This window comes from Macaca nemestrina, chromosome 15 (assembly GCF_043159975.1).
Source record: "Macaca nemestrina isolate mMacNem1 chromosome 15, mMacNem.hap1, whole genome shotgun sequence".
NCBI lineage: Eukaryota > Metazoa > Chordata > Mammalia > Primates > Cercopithecidae > Macaca > Macaca nemestrina.
This window is the reverse complement of record NC_092139.1, coordinates 104,337,194-104,362,532: the sequence shown is the minus strand read 5'-3', so window position 1 is coordinate 104,362,532 and position 25,339 is coordinate 104,337,194. Positions and strand designations below refer to the sequence as shown.

The 25,339-nt window shown below is 47.6% G+C and overlaps 1 long non-coding RNA gene across 4 annotated transcripts in view; it reads right to left on the bottom strand.

Moving 5' to 3' along the window:
* The window catches only part of LOC139358725 (uncharacterized), a 77,010-nt gene that overhangs the window by 49,826 nt on the left and 1,845 nt on the right, over nucleotides 1-25,339 (bottom strand). For 2 of the 4 annotated variants that reach the window (XR_011614126.1, XR_011614127.1), the window contains exon 3: nucleotides 13,619-13,851. This is a non-coding gene — a long non-coding RNA (uncharacterized lncRNA). Of the gene's footprint in view, nucleotides 1-12,193; nucleotides 13,852-25,339 lie in introns of those variants that run through there. The other 2 variants (XR_011614125.1, XR_011614124.1) reach the window with 1 other exon arrangement.

Below are 25,339 nucleotides of genomic sequence, written 5' to 3'. Positions count from 1 at the left end.
AAAGTTTTTTTAATGAGCTGGCTATGGTGCTGCATGCTTGTAGTCCCAGCTAGTCAGGATGGCTGAGGCAGGAAGATTGCTTGACCCCAGGAGTTTGAAGTAGGGGTGAGCTATGATCACATCACTGCACTCTAGCCTGGGCAACAGAGCAAAACTTCCCGTCTATAAATAAATAAATAGATAAAATAGGGGTGGGGTGATTTATTTGGAGGATATTGGCTAGCCCACTGAGTGGGATCTGAAAACCCAGACCTGAAAATGGGCAGGAACTGCAGCAGCTCCCAAGCCTGGGAAGCTGGAGCTACTCAACGGCCTGGTCGGTCCAAGGCTGGAATGACTGCTCTTTGCTGTTTGCTTCTCTCTCTTTGGGGATGGGGTGCTTGTCCCTGTTGCTCTCTGTTCCTGGCTCGGGGTCCAGGACAGAGGGTCTGATGAGCTCAGTTTGGGTCAGTGTCTAAGGGAGGGCAGGGGGCCTTAATGGACTGGACCTCAAGACTGCACCCGATGGGGAAGAAGCAATGACTCTAAAAGACATTAGGGTACTGGAACTAGAAGGAGGAGGAACAGACTCTGGGTGACCCTAAACAGCAAACGTCCATGACTCCTCGGTCTCTGAAGACAGGCAGACCCAGATCCAAATCCCGATTCTGCCACTAGCTGCCCATGTAACCCTGGACAAGTTCTTTTGTGTCTCTGAGCCTTCGCTTCCTCATCTGTGAAATGAGGGTTATGAAACCTACGGTGAGCGTCCTGAGAAGGCACTGTCCAGGGGCTCTGTGAATAGGACTGCATGTAACAGGATGCTGGGAGGTCCTGGGGGCTCCTCCCACCCCAGAGTTTCACTGGGAAGAAGAAAGTTATTAAATCCTCCAGAGCCATCTCAAAGAAGGTCTCCTTCTTGGAGTCCTAGGATTTCCCTTAGCTTCAGCGACAAGAGACACCAAACCGATAGGACAGCATTTACCAGGGAGAGATGCAAGAGAGGTGTTGAGGGAAGTAGGCAGAGTGCCCCACTGTCTTTCTATGAGACCAGGAGTGCCTGACACCTAATCTCACCTGCCCCTCCCCAGGTCAGGAACCATGAGCAAGTCTCCAACCACTCCGAGCTGTTAAGCCTGCAATGCGCCCTCAGCCACCAGGTTTTAACAACTCTGTGGTGCGTGGAGAAAGCAACAGTGGAGATGGCAGGGCAGAGAGGAGGGTGACCGCTGTCTGGTGTGGCAAGGACTCATATGTTTCCTGTGGCTTGGGTGGACATCACAGTAGGTGGTATGGACTTAAGCCAAGGTCCACCCCACTATCAAGATCAGGGGCTCTGGGAGCCAGAACTGTCCCACTTGTCTGAGAGAATTGGGATAAAAAGGGAGAATTTGAGCCAAAGCTGCATCTTCCAAGATCCCAAGAACTGCACATGCATGCATGCACACGTGCGCACACACACACATTTAACGTGTGCACATATGTGCATGCATACACTGCCCACACATGCATGTACATAAGCACACACTGCCCAAACAAGCACAGGTACACATATACATATGTACCTGCACATGCACATGAATGCTCATGTGTACATGCACATACTACTCACACATGCATGTGCATAAGCATACACTGCCCACACAAGCACATGCACACATACACATATGTACGTGCTCATGCATGCACACATGTACACACACTGCTCACACATGCATGTACATAAGCACAGTGGCCACACAAGCAATGCAAACATACACCTATGTACCTGCACATGCACATACATACACATGCATGCACACATGTACACACACTACCCACACATGTATGTACATAAGCATACACTGCCCACACAAGCACATGCACACATACACATACGTACATGCCCACATGCACACATGCACACACACATACACGTGCATGCACACATGTACATGTACACACTACCCACACACGCACAGGCACACGTACCCATATGAATATGCCCACACATGTGCACACGCACATATACATATGTGCACACATGTGCGCACACTACCCCCTCACAGGCACACATACACATATGTACGCACACATGCACACTGGCGCACACATACATATGCATGTGCACGTGTACATGAGCACGTGTACATGCACACATGCCCACACAAACATATGTACACATACACATATGTACATGCCCATACACACACATTCATACACATATACACATGCATGCACACATGTACATGCACATGCGCCCACACAAACACATGTACACATATGCATATGTACATGCCCATACACACGCATGCACACACACATACACATGCATGCATACATGTACATGCACACACTGCCCACACATGCACAGGCACACATACACATATGTACTTGCTCACACACACATGCACACACACATACACATGCATGCACACATGTACATGCACACACTACCCACACACACACAGACACACATACACACATGAACATGCCCACACAGGCACAGACACACACACATACTCCAAAGGGAAGCACCCAGTTTCATATGAGATTGCCATTTCGAAATGAACAGGATTGAGTCTTACAACAAAACAAGATTTTTTTTTTAATAACTAAAAGTGACTGGAAAGTTATCGAATGAGGTGTCCTAGAGGAAACCAGCTACCCAGCAAGAAAAACGAAGCTCAACAGAGCACAGGGGATCAGTTATTAGGGAAAAAAAAAAAACAGAACAGAATCTTTTCCTATTTACCTCACAAGCTGAGGTTCCTCACACAAACTGGCTCCATTAATTACTATTATCTCCCAGTTCCAGGCTGGGAAGCTTGCTTGGTGTCCTCCCAGCACACGGAGGAAGCTCTATTAATTTGAGAATCTGAAGTTTAAACAAAAAAACAGGCGAGTCGGAGACTTTCTCGCTGCAGCCTATTGCCTTTCTATCACAAAGTGTGTCTGCAGGTGAGTTCACTGGTCTGAAGGATCTGGAGGAATTTCTAAAACTGTTCAAGGCACAATAACATTCTCCTGCTAACATTCTAATTTCATTCCTCCCCTTCTCCCAGGCGACTCCGTTTCCTCCCAAATTAAGATGCAGTATGAGAAGGCACCAAGGAACTGGAGGCAGGAGCTCCAGACTGGAGGCCAAGTGCTATATCATCTGCAAGCTGTGTGACCTGGGACAAGTCTCTGCCCCACAGATCCCAGCGACCTCACCTGCAGCGATCATAACACCCAGCTCAACGAGTCCATGTGAAGAAATGAGAGAGACTATGCGAGAATACACATGGTAACCTGCTAGACATGTGTGTGATTACCTAGAGACTAAGGGTGCTCCCTTGGGGTCTGAGTCCCAGGATCACCATGCCTCAAGCCATGTGACTTTGGGAAAGCCACCTGCTCCCAGGCCTCAGTTTGCTCATCTGTCAAATGGAAGGGATGCTGGCATTTCTGTCAGTGGTGTTTCAGGGATAGGATAGAAGGAGATAAAGCATTGTGAGGCCGAGGCAGGAGGATCACTTGAGGCCAGGAGTTCAAGACCAACCTCGACAGCCTTAGCAAGACCCCCATCTCTACAGAAATAAAAATCAATTAGTCAGGTGTAGTGGCGCATACCTGTAGTCCTAGCTACTTGGGAGGCTGAGGTGGGAGGATCTCTGGAGCCTGGGAGGTTGAGGCTGCAGTGAGCTATAATCGTACCTTTGCACTCCAGCCTGGGTGACAGAGTGAGACCCTGTCTCAAAAGGAAAAAAGAATGTATTTGACCGTTTTAAAACCAAAGCAGAGCACATGGTAATCACAGTCATCAGTATTGTTTCCTTTAATTGCAACTCCTCAAACCAGGGATCCAAGGGACATCAAAGACACACCCAGGGTCTTTGACCTCAGACTGGGAACGGTTGTGTTACCCTTTCCCTCTCTCTCTCGGGCCCAATGGCTCATTCTAAAGGTAATGTGAGTGATTACCTCTAGTAACCTTCTCTTGACTCCAGCTGGCTACCTCACACCAGAAATCAGACCTGGGCTGTCGAAATGGCTCAATCACTCACTCAGGACCGGAGGCGGCAGCTGATAGATTTTCACCCCTCTTCTAAGGAGACAATAGATTGTCTCCACTTTGGTCTACTAGAGAAGCTTCCAGGGGTTTTTATTTTGTGAACATCTATTTTGTGCCCGGCTTCTACCAGCTAACTTACTCTACTTAGGGGACCCCTGCGGTAACACACACCATCACCCTGCTTCCCAGGTGAGGGGGGCACGGTTGCTATTGCAGCAGTGCTGGGATTGGAGCCCAGGTCTGTCTGCCCCAAGCCCACTCCCTCGCCTCCCCGTCCCGGTTTCGGCTGCCACCAGGCACTGAGCTTGCCACCTGCATGACCTTCCCCTCTCCAGGACAGACTTTGCTAGAAGGACGAAGGACGTGCCACCCAGGCATTTCCTCTGATGACCGCAGGATGAGTCTTCCCCATTCACTCATCCTGCTGCCCGTGAATCAAAGCTTGTCTTTTTTTTTATTCTCTGCCTCCAGCCCTTGAGTTTCCAATTTCACCATTAGCTCATTGAACAGTGGCAGCGTTCCCGAGCCTCGCTCAGGAAGACTTCATCTTCCGCAGGACACAGAGGGAGCACAAGGAGGTAGAGCCCGAGGGGACTGGAGCCCAGCCAGAACTGCACCACCGCCCGTGGGGCTGCCCAGAGGCAAAGCCTGGGGCCCGCATGGCTCCCTGGGCTCCCTGTGGCTCTCCGGGCCTCTGTGTGCTCTATAAACCAAGGGTCGGCATCCTAAGCCTGGCAGATGCTGTATGAGTACAAACTGTAAAGTGCTAGAGGTATGTGAGGGGTAGGTAGGGACTGGGCAGAGGAAGGGGCTTATGCACAGTGAAACGCCACACCCATGCCAGGTGCTTTTGCAAATGCCAGGGAGTAACGCTGTGCCTTTCGCAATGCCCAGAGAATGCCCCAGCATGGAGATGAGCCATGAGGCCCACGAGAGTGAGAGAAAGGGGTAACACAACCGTTCCCAGTTTGAGGCCAAAGACCTTGGGTGTGTCTTTGAGGTCCCTTGGATCCTGATTTTAGGAGTTGCAATTAAAGGAAACAATACTGATGACTCTGATTACCATGTGCTCTGCGAAGCGCCCCAACTGCCTTATCTCCTTCTATCCTATCCCCACAACACCACTGACGGAAATGCCAGCATCCCTTCCATTTGACAGATGAGCAAACTGAGGCCTGGGAGCAGGTGGCTTTCCCAAGGTCATATGGCTTGGTGCATGGTGATCCTGGGACTCAGACCCCAAGGGAGCCCTCTTAACCTCTAGCTGGTGTGGGGGCAAGCACAGAGCATTGTGCCCCATCCAGAGAAGGGTCCAGGGAATATGGCTTCTCTACATCTCCCTTCACCACCACACCTGGCCAAGAGGAACAGGCCCAAGCCCAAAAGAGCTGTCCGCACTGGACTGTGCCACAGGATAGGGGGGTGCCTGCCGGACACTTGCATCTAGAGGTAAGTGACCCTCAAATCATGCTCAGGCTAAGCTGAAAGCAAAGGGGATACTGCAGATCTCAAGACAACTGAAACACTGAAGAAATTAGGCCAGGCATGGTGGCTCACACCTGTAATTTCAGCACTTTGCGAGACTGAGGAAGGAGGATCACTTGAGGCCGGGAGTTCGGGACCAACCTGGGCAGCATTAGCAAGACCACCATCTCTACAAAAATAAAAATCAATTAGCCAGGTGTAGTGGCGCACGCCTGTAGTCCTAGCTACTTGGGAGGCTGAGGTGGGAGGATCACTGGAGCCTGGGAGGTTGAGGCTGCAGTGAGCCATGATCACACCATTGCACTCCAGCCTGGGTGACAGAGTGAGACCCTGTCTCAAAAGGAAAAAAGAATGTATTTGATCATTTTAAAACTAAAGCCAGTTAGTGTAAGGCACTGTCAGAAATAGTTACACTCCCATTCTTTTGCTATCTGTGTGGTTTTATCTATTGATTGATTAATTGACTGAAACAAGATCTCGCTCTGTTGCCCAGGCTGGATTGCAGTGATGCAATCATCGCTCGCTACAGCCTCATATCCCTGGGCTCAAGGGATCCTCCTGCCTCAGCCTCTCAAGTAGCTGGAACTACGTGCACACACTACCGCACCCAGGTAATTTGTTTTTCATTTTTTTTGTAGAGATGGGGGTCTCGCATTGTTGCCTAAGCTGGCCTCCAACTCTTGGCTCAAGTGATCCTCCTGCCTCAGCCTCCCAAAGTGCTGGGATTGCAGGCATGTGCCACTGTGCCTGGCCTTTTTTGTGGTTTACTATCCCTGTAGGCTCTCCAAACCCAAGATGTCTTGAGTTCCATCTAGAGGGTCTGAAATCTCCCTGGACTGAAAGTCAGGAAGACCTGGGCTCTTATCTAAGATCTACTAACCCCTACTTGCTGTGTACCCTTGGGTGAGTCCTGGTCATCTCTGGGCGTCAGTTTCCTCATCTATGAAATGAAGCAATAGACTCACCTGTCCTCTAAATGCCTCCTCACTAAGGCTTTCAGGGAGCCCAGCGGGTTGCATGTCACAGGTCTGTGGTGCTGAGTGCCAGTCTATATATTTCTTTCCAAATATTTATTAAGCACCTACTCTGTCAGCTCCTATAGATGCATAGCCTCAGATTATTAGTTCAACCCCATGCAATAGAAATGGAAATGGAAGCATTCCATAGTTTGGAGAAGGAAGCAGAGGTTTCAGGGGGTGAAGTCATTCGCCCTTTGTCTCACAACGGCATTCAAACCCAGGCTCCAGGTCTGAGCCCCTTCCATTTCATTCTGCTACCTCCCCACATAAGGAAAGCAGGAAATGGAGAGAAAGGCTGCTTCTCCCTCCACATGACATCCTATGAGGCGCTACAATTGTTATTCTCATTTCACAGAGCAGGACACTGAAGTACAGGCAGGTGCCCAGAGTCACACAGGATCTAAAGCCCCCTACAGTCATGTAAGCTTAACCATGGGGTTGACCGGGCTCAGTGGCTCAAGCCTGTAACCCCAGCACTTTGGGAGGCTGAGGCGGGTGGATCACGAGGTCAGGAGTTCGGAACCAGGCTGACCAACATGGCGAAACCCCGTCTCTACTAAAAATACAAAACAATTAGCCAGGCGTGGTGATGCACACCTGTAACCCCAGCTACTTAGGAGGCTGAGGCAGGAGAATCGCTTGAATCCTGGAGGTGGAGGTTGCAGTGAGCCGAGATGGCATCACTGCACTCCAGCCTGGGCGACAGAGCAAGATTCTGTAAAAATAAAATAAAATAAAATAAAAAGCTTAACCACAGGGCTGCACTGCTGCCCCCACCTCAAGGCAGTCAAAATAGGAGGGGAAGGAGACAGCAGGAAGCTCACAGATGCCAGCCAGTAATTAGGTATGAGACTGCAACACTGTGGAGGCCAAGAGTATCTGAAAAGGGGCTTTGATCCCAGACCGGGACAGCAGGAGGGTGCCTGGAGGGGCAGAGACATGGAGGATGAACAGGATTCGCCAGGCAGGGGAGGAAGAAGACATCCCAAGAAAGAAACCAGCAAATAGCAGGCACAGAGCCCCTCATCCTGTGTGGGGGACACTGTGCCGCCCGGGTGAAGGATGCAAGCTTGGAAAGCTTACTGCTCTTCCCGAGGGAGGGGAGAGACTAGGAATGGGGCTACGGGGACCAGCAAGGTGGGAAGGAATGCCTGCAGGTAACAGTGCAAGGAGGGGTGGGGGTGGAGAGATGCTAAGAAATTAGAGCACTGTTTCCCAAAGTCAGGTTCCAGATTTTTGGGTTCTGTGGTCACTTAAGTCTGGATGCCTGCCTTCCGCATCGCTCTCTGGGAGAGTATCAGGCACAGGAGCTGAGGCAAGGCTCGAAGTCCCGCAGCCATAGAGCCTGTTCAGCTGTTTCGTGCAGGTTCTTAAACTTGCTTTGCCACAGAACCCTCGTGTGGCCATTTTAATTTTAATTTTAATAACTGTATCTAAGATCCAGTGGAACTCACTTGCCGCCAGATTTACCATGAGGCAAGTGAACTGTGGAAATGAGTGGATTGAGCAGAAGTGAATCTGTGGTTCCATAGCATATGCCTGCTCATAGTAGGTGCTTAATAAACCTTTACTGGAAAGACCCATGGGCAGAGGTGAGCTCACCACCTGCCGGCAAGGTTTGGGGTTCTATGAGAGGCTTCTGCTGCCTCCTCCCTCCACGCCAGACCTTTTTACCCAGGGGTGTTTATTGGCTTTGCTACGGGCCAGGTGCTTTCTGACTTGCTTTGCTTACAACAGCTTATCAAATTCCCACTACCCTATGAGGCACCGAGAGGGTGAAAAACTGGCCTATGGTCACTCAGCAAAAAAAGTGGCAGAGTTTGCATTTTGATCCAAATTTGGCTTACTCCAGAATCCCCTTTCTTCGTCATTAGATTTTGCTGAGTCTCCAAAATCTACCCTCATGCATTCACCTCTTTGGCTTAACTGCTTCTGTTAAACATACACATTTGAGGTCTGTGTTATACTAGCAGACATTTACACTTTAGTGTGAATGTATATTTTGAAAAGAGTACCTGAGGTGTGCATATACTATTAAAATGCCAATATTCATATTACCACTAGTACTGATATTATCCCTACCAATGTTTGTTATTTATTGAATGCTTACACCATGCCAGGTACTGTTACTAGCCTGTTAAAGTTATTAAATCATTTAGCTATCACAACAATGTGGTAGTTAGGATAATTGTTCAACAAAAATTCACTCCCCTCTGTCTCTCCCTAGGGGCGTACGCTTCTCTCTCCCATTCACCTGCTTCGGCCAAAAGGACTTCCCTTTAATTCTCCTCTTTGCCATGAGAACATGCCTTATGTAGCCAGTGGCCCAAAGAAGATGAAAGACAAATGGAGAAGACCTGTGCTTAATCCATAGCTCAGAGCCAAGCCTAGCAAACCCTGCCTAGATAAGCCAAACCCAAGCCTCCTCCTCCCCAGCCTCTCTCCAGATGCATGAATGAAAAAAACAGTAGTAGTTGTTGATGTTACTAAGTCTGGGGGTGGTTTGTTCTGTAGCAATAACTGACTAAGGCCCACAGGTGCTACTAGAACTCCTTGTTTACATATTTTTAAACCTGAGGCATGAGGAGATTTAGTAACTGACATGTGTTCACAAAGCCAGTTAGCGACAGCAAAAGTTTGAACCCAACCAGTCTGGTTCCAGCACCTATCATCATACGATAGGAGTTGGGAATCTTAAAGAACAAGTCCCGAAAGCTTGTTAACATAACTAACCAAAAGAGGCAAATAACGGCTTGGTTTACGTCCCAAGTCAACAGCAGATAGCACCTCCAAGCCAGAATCCGAACATGGTGGGAAAATCCCAAGATTGACATGAGCTGAAATAAGAGGTTTCGTTCTCAGCAGAGCTTCAAGGACTCTTCCCAGAGAAGGGGCACAGAGAGAGGAGTGCAGAGGGTAGCAGGGCCAGCGCCAGTGGGTCATTAACAGTTGCGGAACGTGATGAAGCTCATGGCCACCCTCTGGTAAGATGTCGCTCATGGAATGTGTCCCCATCCAGCCTCCTGAGGAGGAGAGAAGGAGACAATGGTTCAGCGGAAAAGGAGAGCAAGAAAAGGAGGTAGTTTACATACGAGAGATGGAAGGAAGCTGTCTACCCTGCACCATGGAATTCCTTTATTAAAATAACTTTGGGCCAAGCAGGGTGGCTCATGCCTGTAATCCCAGCATTTCAGGAGGCCGAGGTGGGAGGATCGCCCGAGCCCAGGAGTTTGAGACTAGCCTGGGCAACATGGCAAAACCCTGTCTCAAAAAAAAAAAAAAAAAAATTAAAAAAAATTAAAAATGAGCCGAGCATGCTGGCATGTGCCTGTAGTTCCAGCTAGTTGGTAGGTTGAGGATCCACTCGAGACTGGAAGGTTGAGGCTGCAGTTAGCCATGACCTCGCCACTGCACTCCAGTCTGGGAGGCAAAGCAAGACTCTGTCTCAAAAAAGAAAAAAAGAAACCCAACTTCGAGAATATCACGTTGTGAGTTCCCTGTGTTTCTTTCCGTGTCCTTGCTGAGCCAATAGAGTAATCAAGGCGCAGAAGAGGGATGAGGCTTACTCCAGATAAAATAATACTGAGTAATTTTCTGAGTCAATAGGAATCCAGATCTCTCCAGAGCCCTGGACCAAGCATAGTTTGAGGATGCCATTCGACATCTGAATGTGAGCACTACAAAGGCCCTTTGGCTTCCTGGGGTCCAAGTTCTGAGAGATAGGGAGATGAGGAGACCCAGAAGGGCCAATGACTGGTCAAAGCCACATGCAAAGCCCACCAGGTTACTCTACGGATTGGAGATTATCTGTAGCGATATCTTTTAAAATTTCTATTCCCACTTGCCTCCCTCGTCGCCCCTATGGTTCTCCCACCCTTTCTTCCAACACCCTGAAAACCTTCTCCTGAACCCTAAGTAGAGTGTTTCTTGCCCATTTCTTTCTCCCCCTTTCTTTTTGATTCTGTATCCCTAAGTTCTCAAAAAACTCGTCAAGAATCAGGAAAACCTGATTAGATGACAGCAGGAAAGCAAAGGCCAGGAACAGCCATTCATGAATAAATTTGACTTGCTCTTACCCAAAGATTAAGCTTCAGTTTATAGCCTCTCCTTTTTGTTCACCTAATGCTCCGTCCTCATTCTCTTCTCCCAATACACAGCTTCAGGGCTGATACTACCATAACGTGAACCAAGCAATTGTTTATGCCCCCAAACCCCATTCATGCACAATTAGCACTCCCCAGGCTTAAGTCACAATGGCAGAAGGATCTATTGACCCGCACATACACACTTCTACTTTACCCAAATAAGTGTGGTTTGTGTGAAGGCTACACTACAGATGTGCATGTGTAGCCAGCCATCTTTTCAAGGGAAACATGGTGCTCAGGGACATTTTATCTAGAGAATCCATTGAACTTGACATTGTCAGAAATTTATTTAGGACAAATGCAAACTAGCAGGAACTGTGTAAAATATTCAGCACACAACATGAGTTGGACATTATCAGGTACCCCTGCCGCACCCTTGAGAATCTGGCTTGTGGATACTCTTCCGACACCTGGACCATTTGACCACAGGTAAATTCAGCTCATCAGAGGTCATCATCACCTGGGCCCAGCCTGTCCCACACACAGTGATCTGTCTAAACTGGCTCTCAGAACTCACTAACCAGACTGTGCTTCCAGTTGATGTGGTATTTTATAAGCAGCATAGATCAATTGGAAAAGTGAATTATTCCTGGTTAGTGACTAATAATAAGATAATAACATTATAACCACCTCCCAAAAAATGTGTAGGAGCTGAAGAAAATGTAGCAAGGCAGAAAAATTGAATTAAGTTATGCAAAAAAAAATCAAGAGTGGGTGACTTTGCGAGAAGGCAAAGAGCAGTTAATTTGGCTTCAGAATTAAATTACTCCTCTGTTATAGATGAATTTAGCACCACAAAATGTAGGTAAATGTATTTAAATGATCATAGAGCTTATAAATCCAATAAATCATTATGATCTTACTGAGATGGCTCAGTTCACTTTTTTTGAACCTAAAAACACCTCATAACAGCCTGCAGTGAGATCTGGGGCCTGCTGCTGTGCCCAAACAGGTTTCACCCTTGCCCACTGTGATCCTTTCTGGTTCAAGCTCAGCGACAGCACTGGCCAGCCTCTCCGTCTGAACATCTTTCCCATATGTCCGTGCAGGTCTCAGCTCCTTGGAGGGGCCTTCTCCGATCACCTCCCCCAAAAGAGGACACCATCTCTTCACTCTCAGTCTCACCTTCTCCCACTACCAGCCTTTCTCTCTCCCTGTTTTGTACCTTCTGTATCTTTTATAGTCCTTCCTGCTTTATGAAAGAATCCCATCTTGACAGGGCGTGGTGACTCATGCCTGTAATCCCAGCACTTTGGGAGGCTGAGGCGGGCGGTTCACGAGGTCAGGAGATCAAGACCATCCTGGTTAACACAGTGAAATCCCGTCTCTACCAAAATACAAAAATTTAGCCGGGTATGGTGGCCTGCGCCCGTAGTCCCAGCTACTCGGGAGGCTGAGGCAGCAGAATCACTTGAACCCGGGAAGCGGAGGTTGCAGTGAGCCGAGATGGGGCCACTGCACTCCAGCCTGGGCAACAGAGCGAGACTCCATCTAAAAAAAAAAAAAAAAAAAAAAAGAATCCCATCTCATTTAGCTGTCCATTTGCAGGCTCACTAGAATAAGTAGGAGATGGGAAAGACAGCAGGACATGGTGTTTGAGAGGAAGGCCGTGGGGCCAGGGAGCTCTCTCACTCACTCACTGAGACTAACCCTGGGCAAGTGACTGGATCTCATGGGGCCTCACTTTTCTCATCTGTAAGACTGGGATGATGATACCCTCCTCCTAGGGCCATTTTGAAGATTTGATGAATGAACGGACGTAAGGCACTTAGAACAATGCCTGGAACATAATAAGCTCTGTATGCATTTCTAAAACTTTTTTTATCATGGAATATTTCCAGTACAGACAGAAGTAGAGAAAACAGTACATGTGGAGCATTCTTGATCTGAAAATCTGAAATCCAGAATATTCCAAACTCCAAAACTTTTTGAGCACCAACAGGACGCCGCAAGTGGAAAATTCCACACCTGACCTCAAAATACATGAACTTTGTTTCATGCACGAAATTATTTAAAATATTGCCTAACATCACCTTTGGGCTATGTCTATAAGGTACATATGAAACACAAATGATTTTCATGTTTTGAGTTCATGTTTTGATCCCATCCCCAAGATACCTCATTATGATATGCAAATATTCCAAAATCCGAAAACTCTGAATTTCAAACACTTCTGGTCCCAGGCATTTTTTGTTTAAGGGGTACTCACCTGTATAATAAATCCCTATTGCTGAGTTTCCATAATTGCCAACTTATGGTCAATTGTGTTTCATCTGTATTTTCATCCATTTCCCCCAACTTTAGGTTATTTAGAAACAAATTACAGACTTTACAAAATGTGACCTGTAAATATTTCAGGAAGTATCTCTAAAAGGTAAAGATTTTTTATTTTATTTTATTTATTCTTTAGAGACAGGCTCTCACTCTATTGCCCAGGCTGGAGTACAGGGGCATGATCACAGCTCACTGCAGCCTCAAACTCCTGGGATGAAGAGATCCGCCTGCCTCAGCCTCCCAAGTAGCGGGGACTAGAGGTACATGCTACCGTGCCCAGCTAATTTTTTTTGTAATTTTTGCAGAGATGGGGTCTCACTGTATTGCCCAGGCTGGCCTTGAACTCCTGGGCTCAGGCAATCCTCTGGCCTTGGTCTCCCAAACTGCTGAGATTACAGGCATTAAGTCACCGCACTTGGCTGAGCGTTCTTTATTTTAAACATAACCACAATATCATTATCTCACCTAAAAAGAATTAACACATTACCATTGTCACACCTTGAAATTGAACTTTTGTCTCCCTTGGCCTCTGCTATATCCCCAGGCCCAAGAATAAGGTCTAGCATACGGCAGATGCTCAAGAAACATGTGTTGAATACAGGAGCGACTTCTCTCTTTGCTTTAAAGGCCTCTGAAGCTTCCTCCATTCAGTTACATTTGTCTGCTATGTACACACTTACATATTATCTTTGGTTTGAATCCTATTTAACATCCAATAGTCCTGGGGGTGGGGGGATAGGAGGCACTGGGGAGGTATGACAGCATCAACAAGATTCAACAAACATCTCCTGCTCCTCTGTTGAATGTCTGGCCCCATCTCAGGCACTGGGATCCAGGGGTGATATAAGACACCATTGAATAAAACCAGCTCAAAGTTCATGTAGAAGAATGCAGAGCCAGGAACAACCAGATCCTGCGAAAGAGAAGAATATGGGGGAAGAACTTGGCTTATTAGAGATCAGAACATATTAAGGCCCCTATAATCAAATCTGAATGGTGCTGGTGAGGAAGCGATACACAGATCAGTGGAACAGAACAGACAGCTCAGAACTAGATCAAAGTATTCATGAGAATGTAACACGTGGCAGAGATGGTATTTCAATTCTGCTGGAAAAGGAGCAACTGTTTTATTAATCATTGCCAGCACAACCAGCTAGCTTTTGTAAAAAAGTTGAAACCTCCTCTTACAATCACACACGTAAATAAACCCCCAGATGGATTAAACAGTTAACAGCCCCCAGCACTAAAATAATAAATATCTTGGAAGAAAATGCAGGAAATGACAAGGGTGATCTCAGCGTATTTTTTAAAAACACCAAGAGAGTCATATTTTTAAAGAAAGACATATTTTACTACACAAAAATTACTTTTCTGGCAATAGATATTCACAACATTGATATAAAAACAAAAGATTTAAGCATAAAAATATTTGCAACACAGATATCAAACAAAATGTTAATATCTATATATGCAAAGAGCTGTTACAAACTGATAAGCAATGAACAAGGAGTTAGGCAAAGGATAAAAATAAGCAAGACATCGCACAAATCTAAATGGCTAACAAGCATACAACAATATGCACAAACTCACCATTGTATAGGACACTAACTGAGATTTCACTTTGCCCCTACTAGAGAGGCAAAAATTAAAAATAATGCTAACACCTGTTGCTGGAATGGATGCTGGGAAACAGTAGGAAAGAGCTCATGAATTGTTGGAGAAAACGCAAAGTGTTACAGCACTTTTGGAAAGCAATCTGGCAACATTGACTAAAATAAAAAATACATAGGCTCTTCAATTGAGCAATCCCCCTCCTGGGAATCTATTCCATCAAAATAAAATATCCAGTTAGAAGGATGTATGTACAAGGAGGCTTATTGCAGCACCGCTTATAGCAGAGGGGAAAAAAAAACTGGAAATAAAGTGAACGTCCGTCAATAGAAGACCGGATGAAGAAATTATAGTAGTTCCTCACTTTGAAAAATGATTCTGCCATTAAAATAATGAATTAGAGCTACAGAGGCTGACTTGGAGTGATTCCCACGGGTGGCAGTGTTTGAATGAGTAAAGCAAGACACAGAAAGGGTGCCTCATATAATCCCATTCTGTAAAAGAATGGTCCAGTATGTGAGTGTGCATCTGGATATGCGCAGGTGCGTTTATGTGTGAAGATGATCTCTGCATGTCTGTTTTGTTTATGATTGCTTGTACGTGTAGAGATATATCGGTTGTTAACATGGGTACGGAGATGGGAGAGGGATATATACATAAAGAGGAAAGAGACAAGCAAAAGAGAAAAAAAGCAAGGCTGAAAAGGGACTAACAGGTATGACTTCACCTCGATTATGCCCTTCTGCAGATTATCTACGTATGTATCTATGTATAAAGACAAAATGATTTCATGGGAGAATGCATAGCACAAAAGGACCTGGCTTGTTCAGAGAAACAAGAGGAGTGTAGCTGGAACTCTGTGGGAGTAGGGGAGGAAGGTGATGGATGAGATTGAAGGTCAGATCTCACAAGCTGTGTGTAGACGTCATCAAAGGTTCTAAGCAGGGAAATGCTACAATCTCACACCTTTCTTGAGCATTCTCTGTGTACCACAGAGTCGCAGGTCCTTGATGTAAATTCATGAATTCTATACTGAGGAGTCATTATTATTTTTCCCATTTTCCAGACGAAGAAATGAGGCTCCATGAGGGGGCGGCGTCTTCCTCAAGGTCACTCTAACCCAGTCTTCTGGCTCCAGACTCCAGGTTCTTTCCACTACCCCACTCAGTTTGGCCTCCACAGGTAAATATAGTCCCCTTAGCATCAACAGCAGGCCTAGGCATAAGCCCTGAAGCTCAGCAAGGAGCTGGGAAGAAGTCCAGGGCTCGGCAGACACCTACTTGCCACTCTGAGTAAGTGGAAGTGGGGGAGTCACCTAACCCGCAGAGTCTCTCCCCACTCTGGTGCCCTGATCATGTACTGGGTAGGACTTTGCCAACAGGCAGAGCTGTGTGTAAATTACAGCTCTGCCTATAAATTGCACACATATATCTCTTCACATATTAGCTGTGTGACCTTGGGCAAATTGCTTAGCCTCTCTGTGCCTCAGGTTCCCCCTCTGAAAAATGAGAGACATGACAGAACTTCCCCTGAGGACTTGATATAAAGATTAAATGAGTTCATACGACGTGAATTATACCAAGCACACAGCCATTCTCCCCAAGTGTCGTGGTAACCAGGTGGTCAACAAGGATCTCCTGCTGTTGAAGAGAATATGCTGTTACTATCAATTTTCCTCCTCTTCTCTCTAACTTACCCCAACCCCACATTTATCAACAAGCTGTGTGTCTTCAGGCCCTGTTCTGTGCCAAACACTGCAAGATACAAAGGGCAAAATGACAACCACAAGGGACAAGGACCCCGTCGTTCAGAATTTGAGGCTTCTTAGGAAAGATGACAAAACAGTATTTGCAGGACAGGAGGTGAGGACCCAGGGAAGAGGGTGAGGGAACCTAGCTAGGACAGCAAGCCTATCCCAGTCTGGGGGCCAAGGATCCATCCCTGGGTGCCTGTGGAAGACCCCCCATGTCTCTCTGCAAGGCAGTGGGTTCTGAATTCCAAGCAGGCCCTTGGAGTGAGTTGACATGTTAGCACATAGTAGGTTACTTGGCTCAGCTAAGACTACCCACAAACGCATCAGATAGCCCGACTGATACCAACAGAGAGACTCAGGCACCCGTAGGTTGTTGAAGAGGAAGTTATTTTAGGAAAAGAGAAACTTGACATTCTGCAAAACCCATCAGGGGCCAGGAGATGGGGTCCCTGTCTACCCATTACAGTTTGTTCCTAATCAGACCTGTTTTCAGAATATGGTGCTGGACCACAGCTTATAGATGCTCAGAAACCTTGGTGATTTTGACCTCCTGTGTAAGGAGCCAGGTCAGCCACATTTATGGAATTGGTGGTGCACTTGGCAGCACAGACAAAGCACTCGTTATGAAAACGTCCCAGAAGAAGATCCCATTCAATCCCCATGACGAAAGCAGCCCCATGACTCCACCATCACACCCGTTTTACAGATGAGCAAAAAGTCGAAGAGAGTTACAGTAACCTGTCCCAAGCTTGGGAGAGTGGGGCAGAGCCAGCATTTCTCGAGCCCTTGGACACAGGAGCAGCCTGTTGGTCCTCTCACCTACTGCTCTTTGGGTCTATACCTCTGTATGATACTAACACCTCCTTCACGTGCACCAGACGCCTAAAAAGAAACTCCACCAGGCTCAGAACGCTTTGCTACTGAGCCACCCTCGGATGTGACTAGTGATTCTCTAAGCCTGCAGGGTCGGGAAGCCCTGTTTCTTAAAAGGCAGGACAGCAGGCTGTTGGACTGCTATTCAATTGGGGGAAGGAGAAAGGTCACCTCCTCCATGAAGCCCTCCCTGCCATGTCCCCGTCACCCACCCCATGGACCTCCTTGATCGTGCTGCATTCAGTCATTGGTTCCTGCCGGTGACTGACATAGTTTTGTTTATCTTTGTATCCGCTGCACAGAGCTTAGCACATAGTAGGCACTAAGCTGGATTGAAGGCATCCCCTGATCAGGCCCCGCCTCCCTTTCTAGCTGATCTCTGCCAGTTTCCTCCTAGCACTTTGGAGAAAAGGAATTACCTGTAGCTCCCACAAATGCACAATGCAGTTACCACAATTACAATTAAACTATCAATCAATCATGTAGTCAATTACATAGTAGCTGCCTCCTGGGAATGTATGTTCCAATGTTCCTAGAGGCAGGGAGTACGTATGCCAGTCCTGTTCACTGATGTTAGGTGCTCAACAAACTTATGGGGCTTTTTAATTTAAAAAAAAAAAAAAAAGTTTTTAAAGACATGAGGTCTTGCTCTGTCGCCGAAGCTCAAGTGCAGTTCACTGCATCCTCAAACTCCTGGGCTCAGGTGATCCTTCCACCTCAGCCTCCCCAGTAGCTGGGACTACAGGCATGAGCCACATCTGGCTAATTTTTTAAATTTTTTTATAGAAATGGGGTCTTACTGTTTTCCAGGCTAGTATCCAATTTCTGGCCCCAAGCAATCCTCCTGGCTCAGCCTCCCAAAGCTCTGGGATTATAGATGTGAGCCACTGCCCTTGGCACGAACTTTTTTGAATAACAATTTCATGCCCCATATAGGTTGGGTCTACTATTCCCTTTGTCTAAAAAACCTTTCCCTAGCCTTCTCGGTCTCTGAGTCTTCCACTTATCCTTCAAGACCTGGAGCAGCTGTCCCAGCTCCTGGAAGCCCTTCCTGAATACCCAGGTGGCATTCCCTGTTCACTACAGGGTGTGTTACCCAGTGTGCCTCCCTCCGCCCTCTCCCCATCCTGTTGCCCACATTATATTGAGCTCTGCCTGCAGGTCTCTCTCCACTTGAGTGACTGCTTCTGAGCAGGGTTACGTCTGTTTCTTTCTTTTGGTATTTATTCAAAGCACATAACACCCAGTAGGAGCTCAACATGTAGCTAATATTTATTTAGGGCTTACTATGGAGTAGGCACGGGAATTACTTTCTCTACATTATTGTATTTAATTATCAGAACAGCACCTCAGGGCAAGTGATGCTGTCCCCATTTTCCAGACAGGGCCAGTGAGATCTTGGGCTGTTGTCACTTGAGGCCACGATGCTGGCCAGCATCAGACTGGACCCCGACCCCCAGGATCCACTCCCCAGCCTGCATGGCACCCAGCCCTGTCCCCAGCAATCCTGGGGACACCTCCTCCTTGATCTGCTGAAATCCACATGGAAAGAAGTCCCCTCCTTTTCTTTCCTTGTCACCTCTCCAGGTTCCACTCTGCCCAGGGACCTCTGAAGCCATCCACTGTCTTCTCCCAAAGACCCCTTTGTCCTCCCTGTGCAGGGTTCTAGGCCAGCCCTCCTGGGATACTCCAACCGGGTCATTCCCTTTCCTTCCTCCTCTTCCTGCTTTGCTTCCACTTCTCACCCTGCTGACCCAGGGCTTTTCCCATTCAGTCCACATGTATTTGCCACATTGAGCCTCACATATTTAATGTGTGCCAGATTCCATGTGCAAGGCAGGGAAGCAGTAACATAGCCAGGCCCCATCCTTGCACTATAAGTAAGAAAATAAAAATCTATGGGAGGTGAGGGCTGCTGCTAAGGGCTGATAAAACTTCAGCAGACAGAGAATTTGCAATGATGGGGAGTGGGGCAGCCTTTACTGGGTGGTCAGTTGGGCCTTTCGGAACAGACACCTGTGGGAAAAAGGGCATGAGTCCGGTGCCAAGAGATGCGTGGCCAAGGCAGAGAAACAGTGATGGCAAGGCCCTGAGTGGGCAAGGGACCAGGATCCAGGGACAGAGGGAGGCTGGTCTGGCTGGAGGGAGGAAGGGCAGGAGAGTGAAGCTGTGAGGGGCTGAGCCTGGTCGCTAGGCCATGCAGGAGTGTTCTGTGTCCCCTCCCAACCTTGCTTGCCCAAATAGGTTTCGTGCATCTCACTGTCTCCCTCCACCATTGGATGGCCACTCCCTTAAAAGTCGCTGGAAATGGCCCTGCTTCCTGCCCCGTCCTTTCACAATCTTTTTTTTTTTTTTGAGACAGAGCCTCACTCTGTCACCCAGGCTGGAGTGCAGTGGCACAATCTTGGCTCACTGCAACCTCCACCACCCGGATTCCAGTGATTCCCCCGCCTCAGCCTCCCGAGTAGCTGGGATTACAGTCACGCATCACTATCACTATGCCTGGCTAATTTTTTTATTTTTAGTAAAAACGGTGTTTCACCATATTGGTCAGGCTGGTCTCAAACTCCTGACCTCAAGCGATCTGCCGGCCTCGGTCTCCCAAAGTGTTGGGATTACAGGTGTGAGCCACCACGCCCGGCCAGCTCATATTCTTCTTCTTGCTATTCCTCTGCATCGTTATGTGCACATTTGTTATTTCATTCTTTTTCTAAACTGTAACTTTCTGATTAGTTTGCTATTAGAATTTTATTTGCTGTAGTTTAGTTTCGGGGGAAATCCCATGCCAGTCCGGGGTGGTGGGGTGAAAGGCTAGCGTGCTCGGTGGCTCAGGACTGTCTTGGGGGTCACAGTCCTGTCCTGGGTGGGAAAGTGATTTCTCTCTGGGGATTCTTGTTCTGGACGTGGCTATACCCAGGGTTTCTGTTTTCAGTCCTCACCAGGCTCAGAGCTAACCACTCCCCTTCAACACACCCCACTTTCCAAGCTTGGCCAGCCCCACTCTGTCCACCACCCCAGCCCCCTTTGGCATCAGAATCAGGGGCTCCCTGAGATTTCCTGGGCAGCTCCCAGATGTAAGGAGTAAAACCTGCCACCTCACTGCATCTCCTTCCCTCCCAGCCCCGGGGCCGACAGCCCCATCTAGACCTTTCTGCATGGAGTACTCCAGCTTGGGGCTGAGCAACTCTGTGGCCTGAGAGAGAAGAGCAGGCCCTGGGGGAGCAGCGCGGGTGGCACCAGGTCAGTGCCACCTCCCCAAGTCTGACCCTCACTCTGCCTCACCCCTGCACGTACCCCATCATCAACTCAGGGCACCCTCATTTCCGCAAGTCCCACTCACCCACCAATGTTCAGGGGCTTTAGAGAGCTGCTCCTCCTATCTTCCAAATACGTAAATAGGGTTTCCCTTGCTTAATCCCAACAACCATAGCCTTATTCATACATCCCAAAAATATTCCCTGAGCATCTATGCAGTTCCAGGCACTTTCTAGGCACTGGGGATACTGCAATGAACAAGATAGATATCGTCTGATGTCCTGGGGGAGGTGGGTGGGTAGGGAGAGATTTCAGCTGATAAACAAGAGAATGTGAGGCTGTGATCATGAAAACAAAGCAGGCCAGTGTCATCCAGAGTGACCAGCACTGCTGCCCTGGAGGTGATACGGAAGCTAAGACCCGAACAAGCATTCCTGCAGGGGAAGCAACAAGTGCAAAAGGCCTACAAGCAGAACAAACTAGGTCGCTATTTACTTGTGAGGAAGAGCTGAGGCTCAGAGGGGTGAAATCACTGCCTCAGGTCATGGAGCATAAGCAGCAGAGAGCTGAGATTCAAACCAAGGGCCTTCTGATGCCACAGCCTGTTCTCTTCCCACTTTGCTTCTGGTGGGACGAGGGCCCCAGGACAGCAATACCGATGGATGGTCCCTAATCCCAGGCACAGCAGTCTCTCTGGATTGGGCTCCAGCCTTCCTGTCCACCACCGTCAGTCACACCAACCTCCTGGAGGTCCCTCGTGCAGCTTCACGCCTCTTTGCACTTGTACGTGTGATTGCCATGCTGGGAATGCCCTCCTCTGTTCCCCCACCAGTTGTGATCTTTTCCCCTGGTCTTTGAGGGTCAGCTTGTCCCCAAAGCCTTCTGAGACACTGCAAGACTGAAATGAATACTTCCTACCCTGGACTCCCACAGCCCATGTCTTCACTATGTCCATTTATTCATCAAATAAGCATTGCAGACCTACCATGTACCAGCTCTGTGGCCCGAGAGAACAGAGCAGGGTTGCTTAGCTGTGGGAACTGACAGCTGTGAAAACCGATGCACCAGACAAGTTCAGACACGAAACAGCAATTCAAAACACGGAAGTGCCACAAGAGGATGAACACAGGGACTGTGGGGACACGTAGTGGGGAAAGCCAGACACCCACCCCTCTCCCAGGCTGGTCGGTATGCCCTGGGTCAGCTGTGTACTTGTCAATCTCTCTGATATGATATTTTAAGCCCATCTGCATCCCTTGTACCTCAGCACAGGGCCTAACACAGAGAAGACATGCATTTGAAATTTTATAGCAAGAAAGATATTCGTTTTGATTGAACACCTAGTGTGTGCTAGGTTCTGTTCCAAGTGTTGGAAATACAATGCGAACAGCCCAAATCTCTTTCTTCATGAGGCCTACAGTCCAGTGGGACTATAATGTAATTGCATGAGTTCTTTACATTGCTAATTAATTAATTCACATGCCAAGAAGATAGAGGCTGGGAGCAGGAAGTGAACAGGCAATAGAATGTAGCAAAACTAGATACATGGCCAAAGCAGAATTCTTGACTTTCCCCACCTTCCTGCATCATCCCCCGCCACCCGCCGACACACCCCAACCTGCTCCTGCCTCGCAGTTGCCCATCTCAGTAATGAACATCAATAGTCATCAATTTCTTCCCAAATATCCCGATTACCTTCACTTCTCCCCATCCCGTTGCCATTGTGCTGGTCCAAGCCACCATCACTTCTTGCTTAGAGCTCAGCAGCAACTGCCTTCCTGTCTCCCACTGTCTTCCTGCCTCCAGGGCTGATTCTCTCCTTCCATATCCCACCAGCTTCTTCCAGGTTGTTGCTCATCCTCCAACCTCCCCTCCATGGTCTCCAGGTGCTTGGCCTAACACATTTCCTATTATCGTCTTGGGATCGGCCATGCTTAGTATTTTTCCCCCAAAACTGGCCAATCATCTTACTCACACTTCTGAACCTTTGCACAAACTATTCTCCCAGCCTGAAATGTTCCTCTTCTAAGCTTCCTTTGCACCCTCTAACCACCCCCAGCTTGGCCTAGGTACCTCTTTCTCATTCCTACCTCTCAGTTTAAATATCTTGTCCTCAGGGAAGATGTCCTTCAGTCCCTAAGGTTGAGTTTGGTCTCCCTGCCCCATGGCCTCACAATATCCTTTGCATTATTTTCTTTACTTGGATGTGGTCATTCTTCACCTGTATACTCCTCTTGCTTGTCTATAGGTTCTTGGAGGCAGGGGCTATGTTTGTCCTGCTCACCATCACCAGGAATTAGGATGATATCTCACAAACAGTAGGTGCTCAATTCTTTGAATGAATAAACTCTGGACCTATAGGAAGTAGAACTTGAAGCAGTGCAAAGTGTCCAAATATCTGCTGTTACATTTACTTGAAATATGACCTTGCAACTTGATAGATGACTTCTCTGAGCCTCTGTTTACTCTCCCTATAGGAAAAGTTATTAATATGCATTTGCAGGATTGTTGGGGAGTTATGTGTGAGAATCTGTGTGAAAATGCCTGGCTCCTAGGATTTACTCCACAAATGCATGGCAGATCTGTGGATGAGAAGTAAATAGCCTCAGTGCAATACCCTTACTCAGAAAGTTCATGTCTTGGGTCAAGACACAGCAGTTAAGACAGAGGCTCTCAAGCCAAGCTGCTGGACTAGATTCCCAGCTCTGCCGCTTACTGTCTGGGGAACCTTATGCCAGATAGTTAAACCATTATGTGACTCAGTCTCCCCATCTGTAAAATGGGAATAATTATGACACCTATCTCATAGGATCATTGTGGGATTCCGCTGAGGTCAGTGCCTGGCACAAAGCAAATGCCCAACAAATGATAGCTTTTCACATGGCTGTTAACATGTAACACTGACAATCACACCATAATGCTCATATCTGTGGTCCTTCTAGACAGATGAAGGGACAAATTTCCAGAGAGATTAAATGACTGTTCAAGGTCATATGTGAGGAAATAGCAGCTTTGTGCTTCAAGGCCAGGTCTGCTGCACCCAAATCCCACGTTATTTTCACTACATCAAAGCAGCAGCTCAAAATAGGCCTGTGGCATTTCAGCTAATTTCCTCTAAGCTCTTCCCAAGTAACCAAATGCAGGCATACAAAGCTGCCCCCCTAAGAGTATCCATTTAGCAGCTACTAAGTACTAAGTATGCCTGGTGCGTCCCAACCATCCAACGGGGCTTGTAACAAGCCAGCTCTTCCCAGGTAGCCTTGCCTGGTCAGCAGAAGGAACCTAAGAAGAAGAATTAGATTGGGAAGACCAGCCTAGCCAACATGGTGAAATCCTGGCTGTACTAAAAATACAAAAAATAGCCAGGCATGGTGGCAGGCATCCGTAATCCCAGTTACTCGGGAGGCTGAGACAGGGGAATTGCTTGAACCCAGGAGGTGGAGGTTGTGCCTGAGCCAAGATCACACCACTGCACCCCAGCCTGGGTGATACAGGCAGACCCCATGAGGAAGAAGAAGAGGAGGAAGAAGAAGAAGAGGAAGAAAAAGAGAAGAGGAAGAGGAAGAAGAAGAAGAAGAAGGAGAAGGAGAAGGAGAAGGAGAAGGAGGAGGAGGAGAAGGAGAAGGAGAAGGAGAGGAGGAGGAGGAGGAGGAGGAGGCCAATTTGGATGTAAAAGAGAGGAGGAGAAATGAGAGAAAACCCACACTTATTGAGTGCCTACTATGTGTCAGGCAGTTTACATCTACCATTTAACCCTTACTGTGATCACTCCAGTCATTGTTCATCAAGTGTCTACTATGTATAAAGCTATACTCCAGGTCCCAAAGATATAACAGTGAACAAGACACAGCTGTTGACCTCAAAGAGTTTTCAAATCAGTGAAAGAGACAACACATACACAATTATGTGCTATATGTACGATGGTGGAGGTCTGAATAGGATGGGTGGCTTGGTGGTGAAAAGCAGGGAGAAGCTGGGAGGAGCTTCAGAAAGGAAGAGGTAGGTGCTAAAGTGCCCATTTAACATATGGTAAGACTGAGGCTCTAGGAACTTAACTTGTTTGGAGCTATGCCGTTACTGAGCAGAGTCAAGCTGTGCCCCAGGCCTATTCTCTCTCTGGTAGTCTCTGCACTGTCCATGCTGGAAGCCTAAAAGCTGTTGCTTTCCTCCCCCACCCCTTTCCCTTTTCTCAATGATCACCTGACCAGAAATTAATCAAATGGCGCTAAAGCTGCAGCCACTGTCAGTGGCTAAGATATTAGCAGATTCTGTGGACAAACAGAAGCTTCTGAGCCTCTGTTACTGATTTTTTCTTTTGAGTAAAACCTTCAGAGGTTGGTCTGAAAGCGGGAGGGAGATGAGAAGAAGGGCTCTATCTGCAGTCTAAAGGGATTTTTGGACAGGTCAAAGACAACCAAGGTGACAGCAATAAGTGAGGGCAAGCCTCTTTGGCTCGTGTGACTACCCCCAAGCATCTCTCCACTCCCCTCAAAAGGCCTAGCCTATCTAAGAGGACTTGGTGCCTGCCCCTCACCTTTGCTTCAAGGACAGAAGCCTTGAAAATCAGCCACCTGAGCCACTGGCTGAACTTGCTAGGTTCCCTGCTGTATGGGATCAGCAGATCAGCCCTCCCCATTCCAATACCCATCCCCATCCTCACAGGACAAGAAACCAAATTGGAGAAGTCTTCAGTCTGCAAATAGAGCTCTTGCTGTACCCCAAAGGTACCTTAGCAGAGGTTGCAGAAACCTTGGTTCTGTTCTCCAGACACCAGGAACCTCTCCCAGATACCAGAAGCACAGCAACTGCCCCTCATAGGAGCCTTTCGGTTCTGAGAAAAGAACAGAGTGGTAGAAAGGAAATTTTGTGCTGGGCGAAGAAACAGGTAGTTTTTCTGTCAAAAAGAATA